Source organism: Triticum urartu, chromosome 2A (assembly GCF_056163025.1).
Source record: "Triticum urartu cultivar PI428250 chromosome 2A, HENAU_Tu73, whole genome shotgun sequence".
In the NCBI taxonomy this organism is placed as follows: Eukaryota; Viridiplantae; Streptophyta; class Magnoliopsida; order Poales; family Poaceae; genus Triticum; species Triticum urartu.
The window spans coordinates 247,565,018-247,585,653 of NC_141874.1; the positions used below are offsets into that span (position 1 = coordinate 247,565,018).

Genomic DNA, 20,636 nt, shown 5'->3' on the forward strand with positions numbered 1-20,636 from the left:
ATCCAAAAGTTTAATGCTATGGTTAGAATTTATTCGTAATAGTTTTCTCGTAGTTGCGTATGCTTGCAGGAGGGTTAATCATAAGTAGGAGGTTTGTTCAAGTAAGAGTAGCACCTAAGCACCGGTCCACCCATAGATCAAATTATCAAAGTAGCGAATACAAATCGAACCAACATGATGAAAGTTACTAGATGAAATTCCCGTGTACCCTCAAGAACACTTTGCTTATCTTAAGGAACCGTTTTGGCATGTCCTTTCCCTAAAAATGATTGGGCTACCTTGTTGCACTTTTTTACTACTATTGTTACTTGCTCATTGCAAATTATATTGCTATCAAACTACTCCGCTACTTACAATTCCAGCACTTGCAGACATTACCTTGCTGAAAACCACTTGTCATTTCCTTCTGCTCTTCGTTGGGTTCAACACTCGTACTTATCGAAAAGAGCTACAATTGATCCCCTATACTTGTGGGTCATCAAGGCTATTTTCTGGCGCTGTTGCAAGGGAGTGAAGCGCCTTTGGTAAGGAAACATTTATATAGTGTGCTGAAATTTATTGTCACTTGCTACTATGGAAAAAAATCCATTGAGGGGTTTGTTCGGGGTATCTTCACCTCATATGTAACCACAATTAGCTACCACTCAACCTACTGCACCTACTGAAAATACTGAATATGAAATTTCGTTGGGTATGATAGAACAACTGCTAGCTAATCGTTATGCAGGAGATGTAACCGCACATCCTGATATGCGCTTGATATGTGTAGAACAAATTTGTTGACTGTTCAAGCTTGCAGGTTTAGGGATGAAGTTATGAAGAAGGTTTTCCCTTTATATTTGAAGGGAAAAGCATTGGCATGGTATAGGCTATGCGATGATATTGAATCTTGGAATTGGAATTGACTGAAATTGGAGTTCCACCAAAAATATTTATCCTATGCATCTAGTTCATCATGATCGGAATTATATATATAATTTTTGGCCTTGCGAAGGAGAAAGTATCACTCTAGCTTGGGGGAGGCTTAAGTCAGTGCCCCAATCATGTGCTCTCAAGAGAAATTATTATCCATAATTTTTGTGCTCGGCTTTCTTGTAATGATCAAACCATGCTTGATACTTCTTAAGGTGGTTATTTTATAAAGAAGGCTACAGAATTTCGGTGGGATCTTTTGGAAATAATTAAACGCAACTCTTAAGATTGGGACCTCGACGAAGGTAAAGAGTCAGGTATTAAACTTAAGTATGATTGTGTTAAATCTTTTATGGATACTGATGCTTTTCAAAATTTTAGCACTAAATATAGACTTGACTCTCAGATAGTAGCCTCCTTTTGTGAATCATTTGGTACTCATGTTCAACTCCCTAAAGAGAAGTGGTTTAAATATCACGCACCTATTAAATAAGAAATCAAAGAACCGGTACCAGCTAAAGAAGAGACTATACTTTATAATGTTGATCCAGTTGTTCCTTCTACTTATATTGAGAAACCACCTTTCCCTGTTAGGATAAAGGAACACGCTAAAGTCTCAATTGTGGTTAACAAAAGCTATATTAAAACACCTAAACCTGATGAACAAATTAAAGTTGAACTTAGTATTACTATGGTTAAATATCTCTTGGAAGAATATATGGATGGGCATGTTATTTACTTATGTGAAGAAGCTGCTAGAATTGCCAAACCTAATCAAAAGCATAAACATATACCTATTGTTGGCATGCCCGTCATCTGAGTTAAAATAGGAGATCACTATTATCATGGTTTATGTGACATAGGTGCTAGTGTGAGTGCTATTCCTTACACCTTATATCAAGAAATTATGAAATACATATCACCTGCAGACATAGAAGACATAGATGTTACTATTAAACTTGCTAATAGAGACACTATATCACCAATTAGGATTGTTAGAGATGTTGAAGTCTTGTGTGGGAAAATAAAATACCCTACTGATTTTCTTTTTCTTGGTTCCCCACAAGATGACTGTTGTCCCATTATCTTTGGTAGACCTTTCTTGAACACCGTTAATGCTAAGATAGATTGCAAGAAACAAACTGTCGATGTTAGTTTTGGTGATGAGTCTCATGAGTCTAATTTTTCCAAGTTTAGTAAAAAGCTTCATGAAGAAGAATTGCCTAGTAGGGATGAATTAATTGGTCTTGCTTCTATTGTTGTACAACCTGCTGATCCTTTAGAACAATACTTGCTAGACCATGAAAATGATTTACATATGCATGAAAGAAATGAAATAGATAAGATTTTCTTTGAACAACGTCCTCTACTTATACACAATTTGCATATTGAAACTCTAGGAGGTCCTCCTCCACGTAAGGATGATCATGTGTTTGAATTAAAACAATTGCCAGACACTTCGAAATATGCATATCTTGATGAAAAGAAGATATATCTTGTTATTATTAGTGCTAACCATTCAGAACATGAAGAAGAAAGATTATTGAAAGTTCTAAGGAAGTATCGAGCTGCTATTGGATATACTCTTGATGATTTAAAGGGCATTAGTCCCACTCTATGTTAGCACAAAATTAATATGGAACCTGATGCTAAACCCGTTGTTGATCACCAACGTCAGTTAAATCCAAAAGGGAAGGAAGTGGTAAGAATGGAAATCTTAAATCTTCTGGAAGCAGGTATAATCTATCATATATAATAAACCTATTCCACAAAGAATTGTTACAGGCTATAGAATGGTAATTGATTTTAGAAAATTAAATGAAGCAACTACAAAAGATCATTACCCTATGCCTTTTATTGATCAAATGCTTGAAAGATTATCTAAGCACACACACTTTTTCTTCCTTGATGGATATTCTGGGTTTTCACAAATACATGTTTCTCAACCTGATCAAGAAAAGACCACTTTTACTTGTCCCTTTGGAACCTATGCTTATAGACTTCTGCCTCTGACTTTTGTGAAAAGATTGTTGAGGTTTTCATGGATGACTTCTTTGTTTATGGGAAGTCTTTTGATGATTGTTTAAGCAATCTTGATTGAGTTTTGCAGAGATGTGAACAAACAAATCTTGTCTTGAATTGGGAGAAGTGCCACTATATGGTTAATGAAGGCATTTTCTTGGGACATAAATTTTTTGAAAGAGGTATTGAAGTGGACCAAGCTAAGGTTGATGCTATTGAGAAAATGCCATATCCTAAAGATATAAAAGGTATTCGTAGTTTCTTAAGTCATGTTGGTTTCTATAGGATATTTATCAAAGACTTTTCTAAAATTTCTAGGCCTCTTACGAATCTTTTGCAAAAGGATATCCCTTTTGTTTTTGATGATGATTGTTCAGAAGCCTTTAAAACACTGAAGAAAGCCTTAATTTCTGTGTTTATTGTTCAACCACCTGATTGGAACTTGCCTTTTGAAATTATGTGTGATGCTAGTGATTATGTTATCGGTGCTATTCTAGGACAAAGAGTTGATAAGAAATTGAATGTTATTCATTATGCTAGTAAAACTCTAGACAGTGCTCAAAGAAATTATGCTACTATTGAAAAAGAATTCTTAGCAGTTGTGTTTGCTTGTGATAAATTTAGACCTTTGTGACGCCCCCGATTCAATCGTACACTAGTCATACACGCAAATGTGTACGATCAAGATTAGGGACTCACGGGAAGATATCACAACACAACTCTAGACACGAATAGAAATAATACAAGCTTCATATTACAAGCCAGGGGCCTCGAGGGCTCGAATACAAGAGCTCGATCATAGACGAGTCAGCAAAAGCAACTATATCTAAGTACAGACATAAGTTAAACATGTTTGCATTAAGAAGGCTAGCACAAACTGGGATACAGATCGAAAGAGGCGCAGGCCTCTTGCCTGGGATCCTCCTAAACTACTCCTGGTCGTCGTCAGCGGCCTGCACGTAGTAGTAGGCACCTCCAGTGTACTAGGAGTCGTCGTCGACGATGGCGTCTGGCTCCGGGACTCCATCGTCTGGTCACAACAATCGGGTATCGAAAAGGGGAAAAAAGGGAGGAGCAAAGCAACCATGAGTACTCGTCGAAAGTACTCGCAAGCAAGGAGCTACACTACATATGTATGCATTGGTATCAAATGGAAAAGGGTAGCATATGTGGACTGAACTGCAGAATGTCAGAATAAGAGGGGGATAGCTATTCCTATCAACGACTACGCTTCTGGCCGCCTCCATCTTGCAGCATGTAGAAGAGAGTAGATAGTAAGTTCACCAAGTATCATCGCATAGCATAATCCTACCCGGCGATTCTCCCCTCGTCGCCCTATGAGAGAGCGATCACCGGGTTGTATCTGTCACTTGGAAGGGTGTATTTTATTAGGTATCCAGTTCTAGTTGTTATAAGGTCAAGTTACAACTCTGGGTCGTCCTTTTACCGAGGAACACGGCTATTCGAATAGATATACTTCCCTGCAGGGGTGCACCACATTTCCCAACGCGCTCGATCCACTTTGGCTGAACACACTTCCCTGGGTCATGCCCGGCCTCGGAAGATCAACATGTCGCAGCCCCACCTAGGCAGAATAGAGAGCTCAGCATGCCAGTCTAAATCCTATGGCGCAGGGGTCTGGTCCCATCGCCCATTGTACACCTGCACGTTGCGTGGGCGGCCGGAAGCAGATCTTGCCCCCTTAATACAAGAGCAGGCTTACGGTCCAATCCGGCGCACGCCGCCCAGTCGCTGATGTCACAATGGCTACGGCTGATACCACAACATCGAGTGCCCATAACTGTTCCCGCGTAGTTGGTTAGTGAGTATAGGCCAGTGGCCAGACTCAGATCAAATAGCAAGATCTCGTTAAGCGTGTTAATTGAATTAACTGTGGACACCGACCAAGGCCAAGCCCACCTCTCTCCTAGGTGGTCTCGACCTACCCTGTCGCTCCGCCACAAAGATCCACTCAGAGGGCCGTCGGGAGAAACGTCCTTTCAAACCCAATCCGTGAATCAATCGCAGGTACTCTACGAGCCGACCCGACTTTAATCACCACATATATCATATATTATGTATATAAGTATCTACCCGTGATCACCTCCCAAGTGATTACGGCCCGATAGTATAGCATGGGAGACGGACAATAATGCAGGTCCACTGATGGAATACTAGCATCCTATACTAAGCATTTAGGATTGGAGGTAAAGGTAACAACAGTGGTAGCAAGGACATGCTATGCATCAGAATAGGATTAACAGAAAGTAGTAACATGCTACGCTACTCTAATGCAAGCAGTAAAGAGAAGAATAGTCTATATCTAGTTATCAAGGGGGGCTTTCCTGGAAGCTCTGTTGAAAGGGAAGAAGGGGGTTGTTGTCGACGTAGTCGATCACAGGGGCAACATCAGCCTCGGGGTCTACTGAAGAGAAGAGGGGGGAATAGTAAATACATAGCAAGCAAATGCATAATAGGACAATAGGCAGAGTTAGACATGTTCTAACGCGGTGCTATGCGATACCGGCGATGGGTGATAACATCCGGAAAGTTTTCCCGGAGTTAGGCTTTTTCGGAAAAACAAACCGGAGGGGAAAAGTTGCATGTTCACGATGCTAGGGGTGTGTGGCAGATGAACGGAGGGTGCATCCAGATTCGTCTTGTCGTTCTGAGCAACTTCCAGGTACAAAACTTTTTCATTCGAGCTACAGATTATTTTATATTAATTTTTTAAAGTTTTAAAAAATTTCTGAAATTCTATTAATTCGGAAGTAAACTTGAATTTGCCATGGGTATATAGAGTGTAACCAGCCAGGGTGTATGACAAGTGGGGCCAGTCAAAGTTAACATAGTTGATGTTGACTTGGTCAAAAGTGAACAGTGCAGGAGGGTCCTATATGTCATTGACTTAGACATTTTTTTATAAAACTGATTTTATGTAAACTAACTGTAGATCCATGTGTCACCGGCTATTAGACTAACTTAGCACTAACTTTAATCCTAAACTAAACTAATCCTAATTAACACAAGGGCCGGCCACACACGGCCGTGGGCTGTGGCCTAGCCGGCCACACACACACACCACACAAAGCACGCAACACACAATGCTAGGAGTCAATTTTGTTGTTTTGTTAATAGAAGTTAACATTTTTTGATTTTTGTAGGATTTACACCATGCATCAAAAGGATTTGATCTAGTGGGATAAAATAAGGTTTGTCAAGTATACATTCTACTCATATTTTTCTTAGCCTTGTTGACAGTTGTTTAACCGCTGTTTAGAGGCTGTCTAGGAGGTTAGTCAATGTAAATTTAGCAAAGCTAACTACATCTACATTAGTTAGCAGTAGTACAGCAAGCAACGACGCAAGCAGTAACTGTAGCAGCGGAAGTAGCAACACATCAGAGGAGCGTGCTAGCGGACAGTAGCAAGCGCGCACAGCGCATGGATGGGCAGGGGTGGCGCAGGGCACGGGCGCGGGTTGGTGAGGCAGGGCGCAGGGAGAGGGGCTGCACGGCAAGGCCGGTTGGGGCCAGACGCAGTGGTCGACAGCAGAGCATCGCCCAGTGGCAGCGGCAAGTAGTACAGCAGGCGGAGCTACAACGAGCAGCATGGGCGCCTGGCGCCTGCGGTGCGTGCGGCGGGCGGGCGCAAGAGCTCAAGCGAGCAGCAAGTTGCGACTTGACCAGCAGCAGAGGCCAGGGGCATTGGGCGTGGGCCGCGCGGTCGCTGTCGCGGCGACTATGGGCACGAGTAAGGGCACGGGCCGGTGCATGCGGGCGTGGTGACACGCATGTTGCAGGTCAGCGAGCGTAGTACGGGGCGGTGTTGGAGCAGTAGCAGGCGAAGTAGCACTAGACCACGGCGAGGCCGGCGCACACGCATAGAAGCAGCCGCAGCACGCACGCACGTATGTGTACGCGGCAGCTCGGACGAGCTCGGGGACAATGGCTACCATGATGAAATCGAGAGGGGAGAGGGGGGTTTTGGAAGAGGAGCTCACAACGGTTCCAAAGGAAGCGACGGGAGGCTAGAGGTGGACCGGAGACGAGGCAATCGTCGACGGTGGCCGGCGATGTATGCGATGAAGAAGTCGGCGATGGCAAGCGTACGAGCTGCCCTGGCTTGAGCTGATGCCCGGGATGGGCGAAGCCGACGGTCGTGGTCCTCCTGAACGTCCTCCCGCGCGTAGGCGACAATGTTGGCTGCGACGGTGACGGTGGCGCGGGGACAGTAGCTTTGGGTGTATGCAGGGGAGCGAGCAATGGCGCGAGGGGGAAGAAGTGGCGACTAGGGTTCGACCGGGGGATAGGGGAGGGGCTTGGGGTGCCCTTGTAGCCATCGGGGAGGCGGGGGATCGCCACCATGCACGACATGGCCGGCGGATGGGCGCCACGATCCCCTGTCCCCCTGTATGAGGTTGAAGGAGAGGGGAGGTGGGCTGGGGCGGTCATTTGGCTAGTTGGGCCAAAGTGCCAAGAAGAATAGGCCCTTCTCTTTTTATTTAGATTTTATTTACTATTTTCAATTTTAACTATTGTTTTCTATTTAGTTGCAAGACTAAAAGAGTTTTGTTAGATATGAGACTTGTCACTTAAATCAAACACATTATTTGTAGGAGTCACAAAAAGTTTGAGGCGAAAAGGAGTTGTCTAACAATTTTTAGAAATTGAAAAGGACAATTTAAATTGCTGCTGGACCACTAAATAATTTCGAGGGGCACTTTGGGAAACCAAAAGAGGTTGGTTCCAACATGAAAAATATCCAGGGATTATTTTCCACACTTTGAACATTTTAGTTTTTATGTTGGACAAACTTGAATTTTTGACTTTAGTTGAATTTTAGTTTGAACTAAGATTTGGATCAAGCGAGGATTAGCAACAGTAATGTGATGATATGCCATCATTAGGAGAGAATTATTGTAGCTTAATTATCCAGGCATCACAATTCTCCTCCACCACAAGAAATCTCGTCCCGAGATTTAAAGGGTGGAGTAAGGGGGAAAGACTCGGGAAGGACGGAGCTCAACACAAGATAGGTACCCGGGGGCTATCTCGATGAACGTGGCATAGAGGCATCTCTTGAGTTGGAATTCAAGAAAGTCATCGAGAGCAAGGTAAGAAGGTGCAATAAGGAGATTTAAGCGGGTAGGCAATCCTTCGATGTCTGAAGCAGAGTGTGAAAGGGGTTTAGAGCATCAAGAATAAGTATTGCATCTGATACCAGAACAGATCACAAGAAGGTGGCTCGTGAATTACATACGAAGTCAAGCATGAGAAACAATTTTGGAAGACAGGGATTTATAGGAGAGTCAGGTTTCCATCCTGTGGAACTATGGGTTATGGGCCCACCATGTGGGTTAAAAGCAGGAAGACACTAACATATTGCACGGTCATGATAGCAAGGTAGGTTAAAGGATGACTTGTCAGTTATGTCGACAATAACGTTGGTACTAAGGGCGAGGGACGAAGAGAACTGTTTTCCTGCTCGTTAAGACAAGGCGGACCAATAGGCAAAGTTCTCGTCCATCGGTGGCTACCGGAATGTCATCAGCAATAGTAACAAGGTCTTATTGTCAGAGTTTGTACACCGAGGTGTTTACATAAGAAGTGAATTATTACTGCTTAGATTATATAGATCGCAATAAAGGTTAAACAAATCATTGGAAAGGAAAAGGTAATCATCAGATTAAACAGAACAATGGAAAGGAAAATATGTTTAAACACATTTTTCAGGGGTATATCCTTGACAAGGACAAGCAGAGCATGATTTCCATGGCAAGATATAAACAGAAAACCCTTTAGATGAGGGGAGAGAAATTTCATGACATTACCCATACAACGGAGTTTGGATAGTTGATAAGGAATTTTTTTTCATTGTGCTTCAAATGTTTTTATTGAAAACCGGAGTACCACAGGTATGCTTCAAGATAGCATTGACATGGCCATCAAGTAAGGGTCGGAATTTGGATGCACAAAGGATCCATCAGGAACAACTTATAGAATAAGTCTTATGATTTCCTCATGGAAGAATTGCTAACCTTGCTAAGAAGGGAACTATAACAATAGGTCCTACGGCCAGGTGTGCTAGGCATGACATCATCTTACCGGGTCATATAAAAGACCAATGTTATAACTCTTGGGAATATGTTCCAACCATCATATCTGATCGAGATTCAGATCTGATTGATGTCGGGATACCTCAGGCTCAGGATGCCTGAGAAGAAAAGGTGTGACACAAATTAACAAGGTGACATCATAAGACTCTTGGGGAACGAACTATGGAAGAGATTTCCGAAACAATAGTTCATCATTAAACCAAGGAGAGAATGAGGGGTGGCTGATGGTCTCAGCAACAATCCTCAAGATTTCCAAAAAGATGGATTTCCACAATTATGTGAACAAGGAGATAACATTTGTCAGATCAAATGATATAATGGTGTATGCTCGAGGAATGCATACACAATTAAGCATTGATTGAAAGGTGCACCCAAAATATGGGCTTAGGTAGCAAGATCAATGTTAGAAGGGTGATTTGATATCCAATACACAAACAATGTAACTATCATTCGTTAACTTACAAGCAATAGGGTTGCTAAAAGTTTTGAATTTTCACATCACAGTCCATTTGTTGGTATTCAGGTAAGGAATAACACGGGGACTAAGAAATGAAGGGAGATGGCAATAGGTATCAATTGTATCACGAATTCTTAAGAGGTGGTGAAGTTCTCACAATATTCTTGATATATAAGATGGTATTACTTCAAGGTAGGACATAAGATAAGCCGGATAGCCAGGAACTCAAGGTATAACACAAAACACGAACAATTTTGTGTTGAACGGAAGGTAATAAAATGATCGATGATTAAACAAATCATTAAGGGCAAGGATGGTATTTCTCATCAAGAATTCGATTGATATCCTGGAAGGAGTCAAAATGTTGACGATGACCACGACACATTTGTCGAGAGATTTCATGAAGATGTAATCGATCAGCGATGGCATCAAGGTAAAGGAATGATGAAGCGCAAGTTTATTGGAACCACGGGTACGACACAAACTCGGAACCAAGCTTGTTGTTCAAGGCGAATTGATATGACGAGGAAGATCGACGTAAGCTTAGCTCACCGTCAAAACTTATGCTCCGAGAAGGAGGACCAGGTAGCACTCTTAAAATTTAGCACGATAATGATATAGCCGATCAGGCTAGGAATGACTTGAAGGTTTATTAAACTTGTAAGCAACGGAAATTACTTAAGACTTATTGAATCAGAGTACAAACTCGATTCACTATTCGGTGTTCTCGGTTGACGACAACCCGGAACCCAGGAAAAATTGGATTCAGTGAGAAATAACATTTGATGAAGAACCCATAAGAAGTTATGCAGTTCCATGGTATTCTCGAGATACCAGGGTGTAATACTCGATGGTAGATCAAAGTAAAGGCTGGACTAGTGTATTGATCCACATAAGACAAGTGCTTAAACTTGCCCGAGAAATGGGATCAGAGAAGAACATATGGTTGGAACCACGATTGCAAAGGATCAAATCCCAGAAATAAGATGAACTTATACCAAGGGAATAATTAATTTAAGAGAAGCTTTAATGATAAGAACTACATCGTGTCCATGGGCATGAACACAAAGTTCAAGGTCGACTCCCACTTCTGCAATGCATAGCCTTTCATTCACTTCTCGTTTACGAAGAAGTTGTAGTGTTGAAATTTTATCTAGCGAAGCACCAGAAGAGTATGACTCGTGAAAACTTTCGGGTTCACACGGATTAAGGAAGGAATAGGTTCAACCCATCGGGGAATTTTAGAAACATATACCACAAGCTTCAAGAGTAAATATCTCCAGCTCGAGAGCAAGCATGGTTGGCCAAATCAGAGAATAGGATTTACCAATGGCATTATATATCAGAGAAAGAACTACTCGAGATTTATTATACGAAGGACACTGTCGGATGATAATTCAACAAAGGATCCGATGGTCCATAAGGGATCTGATGTCAGCATCGGTACACAACCAAAAGAAGAAAGAATGCAAGGAGATCAGATGATAGAAACAACTGACTAATTCAAAGCTCAGTTGCAAAGGAATTACGTGTCCCAAGACAAGGGATCAGAAGTAATGCTCTGATTAGGGATGGATAAGTTGAATAGCCTTAGGGGTACAATCGATGACAATTTTATTGGTCGAGATCTAGCTCATGTTTAAAATAACGTCTGAGCTAGAAGGATGAATTCTAGGATGTGATTGAGGATTGCATGCACTTGCAACACATTGAATCAATAGACTCAAAATGATAATGACAAAGGATGACGATAAGATTACCAGACTTATGGGATTAATCCTAATGCAAGAAAGCAAGAATTTCAAGAGCAATAAGCTGCTAAGGATGAGGATACAATAGTAAGAAACACCTGAACAAACTGGTGATGAGCGGATACTCGATAAGTGCAAGGAATTATTCGTAGGGGTATTCATGTGGCAAAGAACTGCAGGGCAATAGGCACAAATTATTCTCAGAACAATAGAGAGAATTTCGATGTATCTCGTAATAAGACGATCAACTGGGGCTGAATGTATGAGTGACAAATGTAAGTAGCTATCCATAAGGATACATCGGTGGTAGGGAATTGCAAAAGCGATGGCACATAGTCTCGAGAGAACATCGTAGGGTGTCTTCGGAATCTTCTGGTGAAACAAGCGATCGTTCGGACCGATGGGCTCTCCGAGAGAAAGTATTTATGAGAACCTAGAGTTAGAGTTAGCAAGATCATTTAACCCGAATAGGAGAGAGATCAGAGTCCCAGAGTATAGACGAGCAGTAAAAAATCCTAATACCACCCAATGGCGACGTGAGCCCGTAAGACACACAACCATGTTAGTAAAAGTTTTGCAATGACTAGATAGAACTTCGACCAAGGAGGGTGGAAGGGGGATTCCTACAGGCAGTCGGCTCTGATACCAACTTGTGACACCCCCGATTTAATCGTACACTAGTCATACACGCAAATGTGTACGATAAAGATCAGGGACTCACGGGAAGATATCACAACACAACTCTAGACACGAATAGAAATAATACAAGCTTCATATTACAAGGCAGGGGCCTCGAGGGCTCGAATATAAGAGCTCGATCATAGACGAGTCAGCGAAAGCAACAATATCTGAGTACAGACATAAGTTAAACAAGTTTGCTTAAAAAGTCTAGCACAAACTGGGATACAGATCAAACAAGGCGCAGGCCTCCTGCCTGGGATCCTCCTGAACTACTCCTAGTCGTCGTCAGCGGCCTGCACGTAGTAGTAGGCACCTCCAGTGTAGTAGGAGTCGTCGTCGACGATGGCGTCTGGCTCCTGGACTCCATCGTCTGGTCATAACAATCGGGTATCGAAAAGGGGAAAAGGGAGGAGAAAAGCAACCATGAGTACTCATCCAAAGTACTCGCAAGCAAGGAGCTACACTACATATGTATGCATTGGCATCAAATGGAAAAGGGTAGCATATGTGGACTAAACTGCAGAATGCCGGAATAAGAGGGGGATAGCTAGTCCTATCAAAGACTACGCTTCTGGCCGCCTCCATCTTGCAGCATGTAGAGGAGAGTAGATAGTAAGTTCACCAAGTATCATCGCATAGCATAATCCTACACGGCGTTCCCCCCCCCCCTCGTCGCCCTGTGAGAGAGCGATCACCGGGTTGTATCTGGCACTTGGAAGGGTGTATTTTATTAGGCATCCGGTTCTAGTTGTCATAAGGTTAAGGTACAACTCTGGGTCATCCTTTTACCGAGGGACACGGCTATTCGAATAGATAAACATCCCTGCAGGGGTGCACCACATTTCCCAACACACTCGATCCCCTTTGGCCGGACACACTTTCCTGGGTTATGCCCGGCCTCGGAAGATCAACACGTCGCAGCCCCACCTAGGCACAACAGAGAGGTCAGCATGCCGGTCTAAATCCTATGGTGCAGGGGTCTGGGCCCATCGCCTATTGCACACCTACACGTTGCGTGGGCGGCCGGAAGCAGATCTAGCCCCCTTAATACAAGAGCAGGCTTACGGTCCAATTCGGCGCGTGCCGCTCAGTCGCTGATGTCACGAAGGCTTCGGCTGATACCACGACGTCGAGTGCCCATAACTGTTCCCGCGTAGTTGGTTAGTGTGTATAGGCCAGTGGCCGGACTTAGATCACATACCAAGATCTTGTTAAGCGTGTTAATTGAATTAACCACGGACGCCAACCAAGGCCAGGCCCACCTCTCTCCTAGGTGGTCTCAACCTACCCTGTCGCTCCGCCACAAAGATCCACTCAGAGGGCCGTCGGGACAAACGTACTTTCGGACCCAATCCATGAATCACTCATGGGTACTCTACGAGCCGACCCGACTTTAATCACCACATATATCGTATATTATGTATATAAGTATATACCCATGATCACCTCCCAAGTGATTACGGCCCGATAGTATAGCATGGGAGACGGGCAAGAATGTAGGGCCACTGATGAAATACTAGCATCTTGTACTAAGAATTTAGGTTTGTAGGTAAAGGTAACAATAGTGGTAGCAAGGATAGGCTATGCATCAGAATAGGATTAACGAAAAGCAGTAACATGCGACGCTACTCTAATGCAAGCAGTAGAGAGAAGAATAGGTGATATCTAGTGATCAGGGGGGGCTTGCCTGGAAGCTCCGTTGAAAGGGAAGAAGGGGGTTGTTGTTGACGTAGTCGATCACAGGGGCAACATCAGCCTCGGGATCTACCGAAGAGAAGAGGGGGAAACAGTAAATACATAGCAAGCAAATGCATAATAGGACAACAAGTAGAGTTAGACATGTTCTAACGCAGTGGTACGCGATATCGGCGAAGGGTGATAACATCTGGAAAGTTTTCCCGGAGTTAGGCATTTTCAGACAAACAAACCGGAGGGGAAAAGTTGCATGTTCGCGATGCTAGGGGTGTGTGGCAGATGAACGAAGGGCGCATCCTGATTTGTCTCTTTGTTCTGAGCAACTTTCATGTACAAAACTTTTTCATCTAAGAATCGGATTATTTTAAATTAATTTATTACAGTTTTAAACAATTTCTAAAATTCTATTAATTCAGAAGTAAACTGGAATTTGCCATGGGCACACAGAGTGTAACCAGCCAGGGTGTGTGACAAATGGGGTGAGTGAAAGTCAACATAGTTGATGTTGACTTGGTCAAAAGTGAACAGTGCATGAGGGTCCTATATGTCATCGACTTAGACATCTTTTTATAAAACTGATTTTATTTAAACTAACTATAGATCCACGTGTCACCCGCTATTAGACTAACTTAGCACTAACTTTAATCCTAAACTAAACTAGTCCTAATTAACACAAGGGTCAGCCACACACGGCCTTGGGCCGTGGCCAAGCCGGCCACACACACACACCACACAAAGCACGCAACACACAATGCTAGGAGTCAATTCTGTTGTTTTGTTAACAGAAGATATCATTTTTTGATTTTCGTAGGATTTACACCATGCATCGAAAGGATTTGATCAAGTGGGATAAAATAAAGTTTGTCAAGTATACATTGAACTGTTGTTTAGAGGCTGTCTAGGAGGTTAGTCAATGTAAATTTAGCAAAGCTAACTACATCTACAGTAGTTAGCAGCAGTACAACAAGCAGCGACGCAAGCAGTAACTGCTGCAGCGGAAGTAGCAACGTAGCAGAGGAGCGTGCTAGTGGACGATAGTGAGCGCGCGCAGCGCAGGGACGGGCAGGGGTGGCGCAGGGCGCGGCTAGGCGAGGCAGGGCGCAGGGAGCAGGGTTGCACGGCAAGGCCGGTCGGGGCTAGACGCAGCGGTGGGAAGCAGAGCATCGCCCAGCGGCAGCGGCAAGTAGTACAGCAGGCGGAGCTGCAGCGAGCAGCATGGGCGCCTGGCGCGTGCGGCGGGCGGGCGCATGATCTTAGGCGAGCAGCAAGCCGCGTCATGAGCAACAGCAGAGGCCAGGGATGTTGGGCGCGGGCGGCGCGGTCGTGGTGACTACGGGCACGAGCAAGGGCAGGGGTCGGTGTGTGCAGGCGTGGTGACGCGCGTGTGGCGGGTCGGCGAGCGTTGTACGGGGCGGCGTTGGAGCAGTAGCAGGCGAAGTAGCACTAGACCACGGCGAGGCCGGTGCGCACGCATAGAAGCAGCCGCAGCACACACGCACGTATGCGTACGCGGCAGCTCGGACGAGCTCAGGGACAGTGGCTACCACGATGAAATCGAGAGGGGAGAGGGGGTTTTGGAAGAGGAGCTGACAACGGTTCCAACGAAAGTGACGGGGAGGCCAGAGGTGGACCGGAGACGAGGGAATCGACGATGGCGGTCGGCAATTTACGCGATGAAGTAGTCGGCGATGGCAAGCGTACCAGCCGCCCCGGCTTGAGTTGATGCCCGGGATGGGCGAAGCCGACGGTCGTGGTTCTCCTAGACGTCCTCCCGCGCGTAGGCGACGACGTTGGCTGCGATGGTGACAATGGCGCGACGACAGTAGCTTCGGGTGTATGCAGGGGAGCGAGCAACTGTGCGAGGGGGAAGAAGTGGCGGCTAGGGTTCGACCGGGGGAGAGGGGAGGGGCTTGGGGTGCCCTTGTAGCCATCGGTGAGGCGGGGGGTGGCCGCCACGCACGACATGGCCGGTGGATGGGCGTGGCCGGCCATTTGGCTAGTTGGGCCAAAGTGCCAAGTAGAATAGGCCCTTCTCTTTTTATTTAGATTTTATTTACTGTTTTCGATTTTAACTATTGTTTTCTATTTAATTGCAAGACTAAGAGAGTTTTGTTAGATGTGAGACTTGTCACATAAATCAAACACATTATTTGTAGGAGTCACAAAAAGTTTGAGGCAAAAAGGAGTTGTCTAACCATTTTTAGAAATTGAAAAGGACAATTTAAATTGCTGCTAGACCACTAAATAATTTCGAGGGGCACTTTGGGAAACCAAAAGAGGTTGGTTCCAAAATGAAAAATATCCAGGGATTATTTTCCACACTTTGAACATTTTAGTTTTTATGTTGGACAAATTTGAATTTTTTACTTTATTTGAATTTGAGTTTGCACAAAGATTTGGATCAAGCGAGGATTAGCAACAGTAATGTGATGACATGACGTCATTAGCAGAGAATTACTATAGCTTAATTATCCGGGCGGCCTACAGATCGATGATGGAGCAGACTCAAACATTACAAACACAACAGGTGATGTGCGCCATGGAGCACGATCTGAATGTTGTTCCTCGTTTATTAAACTTAAGGACAATAAAAGCACTCAGGTTGCATCTTTCGCAGACACGACAACATACATGAGCCAAATTAACAAACAAGAGGTGCAGATCTGGAACCAGTCGTCATCATCAAATGAAGTGTTTCATCATCGTGCACTGATTGAAGGGCACATGCTAACCTATACCAATGTTGATGACCCCCACAAACAGACCACCATGGCTCAATACACCGATGACCGGCCAGAGTCTTACCTTTGTTTTAGCCATGGACGCTAGCTGTTGAGCAGAGCAGAGTAGCGGGAGGAGGACTGCCACAGCAAGAAGAGGAGGTTCCTTGACTTGACGACCACCCAATGTACATCATGCCTGCCCAGAGTAAATAGAAGGAGAATGAGTGAGACAATGCAGCGGGGAGAGACAGTGAAGATAGTTCTTGAAGGTCAGAAGATAATACACCAAATATGTATGAAAGACAATACAGTAAACACCATCTTGTTTATAGCAAGGCAATATAGTAGCATGTCTCTCTTTAAATAATGCATTCAGGCAAGAAATGGACAGTTGGTCTAATGTTCTCACACTTGGCATTTTCACAGTTAACACCATCATGTAAAACACCAAGCTGCTCCAGGCTTGCCAATTGACAGATACTACTGGATAAGCAAAGCAAACTATTACCAAAATAAGAACCAGACATGGCAAGAAAACCATTGGGTTGCTCTTATTGACGATAATCACGGCAGGAAATAAGCCCAGACGATCGGACAACATTGAATTCTGCACCAGAATCAAGTGGATTCAGCAAAATTACATTGCTACAAAAGCACAATCACATGGCACAGATCACAGCTGAAATGAATCACTACTTTTGATATGTCAGTTTACCAAAAGAAAAACACAAATTCAGTTGTTACAACCCAAGAACTAACAGGGCTTTGGCAATCATTCAGCAATCCCCATCTAGCCAGCAGCAATGCCACTAGTACTTAACTAGAGTCAACAAGCAGTAAGCAACAGAACCAGCTAGTAGATACAAGAAACGCACTCTAAAGAGGAATTGATTTTGATGTTAGTTTCTAGTTTACCAAAAGAAACTTACATATGTAGCATCTAGGAACACCTTCAGCTATAGCATCGATTTGATTGTGAGGAAATTTGTGAAGGGGAATGGGTGAGACAGTGTAGTGGGGAGAGAAATCTCAAGTACCTCAACTCAGTGGCGTTAGGAACGGACGACGACAACATCCTGCGCTGGCGTCTCTTGTACGACACCAGACATGGCTGCGTCACTGCCGGCAAAGGGCTCTCCCGGCACGCGACCATCAAGAAGGAGGTGAGCAGGCCCGACTCGACGGCACAGACGGGGGAGTGCGGTCGGAGACGGCGGAACCGGCGATGCAGCTGATCTGGATAAGGATCAGCGGTGGGATACCTACATCAAAATTCAAGAATCAAGGTTTCATCAATAAATCATAAGAAAGAAAATCAACTAGACTTCACTGGGTAGGTACTACCAAGTACCAACAACTTAAATGGCTAAGTACCACGCTTTAGTTCTACATCTCTACAGTTCTATATTTACCAACCCAATATGCCTGATTTTCCACAGACCGATCCATAGTTATTATAGCTTGCAGGTTAAGCCTAGGGAATCAAAGGAAATACACATCAGAAATTCTTGGTACATGTTGGGTCAGCACTACAATGTTTCACACTTATTTTGCACAAAAAATCATAGGAGGTTTGTTGTACTCGATTAGGAAACAATGACAATGGCAGGGTGAATAATTTCATCTGTGCATATACAAGATTGACATTGTGAGGTACTAGCACACACAAAGCACTAGTTTACCAATCAGGCTATCGCTGCTCCAAATGAAGAGGCTTCATTGCTAGAATTCACTGCCAAGGTACTAACAAAATAATAAATACCTAAGTGTCAAGCTACAGATCTACATTTCTACATGTTCTCAAGCAGAAAAAAATGCTTTGTGTGTGCACTGCGTGCCACTCCGGCCACCTTACATTGCAGATCAGCTCCCCATGGAACCACCAGCCGCCAAGAGGTTGTCTTTCACCGTCATGGTGCTGATCTTCCCCTGGACAAGGGCCAACCTCCCTGCATATCCTACACAGTGTGGTCGCACAGTGGATCAGATATTGACTGACATTCCGACGATACAGGACTATCACAACGCTCTGTGGTAGATCACCTGATTTGGGCCTGCCATGTTGAGCACTTATTTTCCTCTGCGGAGTAAGGACGACCAATGCATCACAGAATAGTTCTGCATCATGTACACATCATGCTTGGAAGTAGCCCACAGGACGTTCCTCAGCTGCACATGTACAAGTATATGGTCAGTGCGTTTGTACCATAATTCTTTTTAAAACTCCGTAGAAATACAATGATGCAAATGAGCGCCATTGTATTCAAGCACACCAAATTCTACTGTGATAACAAACAAGATCGCCCAATGGAGGACATAACAGTGAGTTTCTGTTAAATTTCTCCGGTAATTACAACTATGTCATTCTACTGTTAATCTTGATCTCCTTCAGGTTTTGATTCATTTAATCCAACAACAGAATTCCCTGCCTGCATCCTTCAGTACTAAATGACAATTATACATGGCAGGAATAGACACCAGTAAAATGGAAGACAACAATTTTTTTGCACAATTCGTTTATACTTCAATGGTGTACCATTCCAGAGTGCAGACTATGCCCATCAAGCCAAAAAAAAATCCTATCACCACCACCGAGTTTTTGACAGCAAGGGATACTACAACATGTTCTAGGAATAGCTGCAAAATTCCACAAAGTTTTGGACAGCAAGGGCACTCACAGATGATGGTCTAGCGGTAGGCCTGCACCACGGCCCTGCCGACGATGGCGCTGCCCGAGGAACCGTCTGTCCTGCCGAACCATCGAATCAGACCATCAGCCACGCGATTAATAACAAAGGTCGAGTAGGGATCAGATCGAGAAAAGGCATTTCGTGATGATTTCAGGGCAGAAGATTGCACCTAACTATACACCAAGAACACAACTGCTGGAAACTGTTAAGACATACATATTATGTGCACGCCAAAAAATAGCAGATCTGTGAAGGGGGGTGTCTATTAGCAAATTTTGGTCTAAATACAACTTAGGCAGGCAAATGCTTAGTGTAACTAATGAACTGATGTTGTTTGCGTGTCTGAACTTTGCTAAATGAACTCTAGACGAATACACCAAAAACTAATGAACTCTATCTCCACAAACTCCATCTCTAGACAAACGATACATTCTCATTCACATTCACTTGAGAATACTCAGCATCATTATTGGCAGTTTGTGGCACCTTCAAGATTTATATATATAAACAAAATTTTCAACGGTGGGCAATCTGTCAATCAGGCACCCAAACACGATAGTAGTATAATCGCCGCTACCCCAGCTACTCAGATCCGATCAATGAGGCCGACTACTAATCATAATGTTTCCCCTACCTGCTATGGATCCTTGCTGCTAACGACCCATCCAGCCTCCCTTGCAAGATGCCAAAAATAATCAGATCGATCAGAAATAGCTACTGGCCAACTGCCTACTGCTAGTGCTAGCCATTAGTGGGGATAGATCAGACTGAGTAATTACCTGTGATGGCGGCCACGCACGGCTCGGCGAAGTGCCCACTACAGACGACCACGGCGTCAAACCTACTCCTCCAGCTCGCTGCCAGCGCAGGCGAGCCTCACCCTCCAGCTCACGTCGTCTTCCCTGCTGCGACGGACGCTCACCACCTCCGTCCCGAACCGGACCAGCCTGAGGGGGTCGAACCGCCGCGCGAACACCTCGAGGTACCTTAGCACCGGGGAACTTGTACGGGTTGGCGGAGGAGCGGTCCGCGACGACGACCACCGCGTCCCGAAGATCTTGGCCACGATCTCCTTGTTCTATGATGGCAAGTTGGATCTGTGAGTGGGGAGAGGATCTGGGGTGGGGAGGGGAGGTGTGGCGGAGGTGGGTGGCAGCGAGGAGAGGGGTGGGTGGTGGAGGTGGGTGACGGCGGGGCAGGGGTGGTTGGCGGTGGGGGGAGGGGAGGATTCTAGATTGGGGAGCGCTAGGGTTTGCCTGCAGGGGAGAGAGGATGGGACAAGGAGTGGTGTGTGGGGGAGAGAGGAGCTCCCGGTGGGTGGGCAAGAGGGTGTGGGCCGTTGGATCTGGGAGTATCCGACGGTCTCTAATGCTTGATCTGCGTGACATGCTCGTAGACCAATCAGAATGAAGTACATGATTTGATGACGTTATGACCATCTAAATTGGTCGCAATCGATTGACAATAGGTGGCTGCTACGAGTCAGTCAGATGCTTTTGTCTAGAAATCATCCGCCTAGCTAGGCGCTCGATCTGCACATTGGTGATCGTTCGATCACATCAATATGTCACGACAACACCGAGCATGA

The 20,636-nt window shown here is 44.6% G+C and overlaps 1 long non-coding RNA gene across 3 annotated transcripts; it reads right to left on the reverse strand.

Annotated features, from left to right (window-relative positions):
* Positions 1-3,740: 3,740 nt before the first annotated feature.
* On the reverse strand, positions 3,741-20,259 carry LOC125541495 (uncharacterized). Of its 3 annotated transcripts, XR_015616190.1 has the most exons (7): positions 19,828-20,259; positions 19,037-19,107; positions 18,402-18,527; positions 18,214-18,316; positions 17,396-17,620; positions 16,441-16,554; positions 3,741-3,964 (listed from the first exon to the last, which is right to left on the reverse strand). It is a non-coding gene; the product is annotated as an uncharacterized LOC125541495 (long non-coding RNA). The 3 variants fall into 3 exon arrangements; XR_007297554.2 differs by lacking the exon at positions 3,741-3,964 and having other exon boundaries at positions 16,292-16,554; positions 19,828-20,257; XR_015616191.1 differs by lacking the exons at positions 3,741-3,964; positions 19,037-19,107 and having other exon boundaries at positions 16,292-16,554; positions 19,828-20,258.
* Positions 20,260-20,636: the final 377 nt, after the last annotated feature.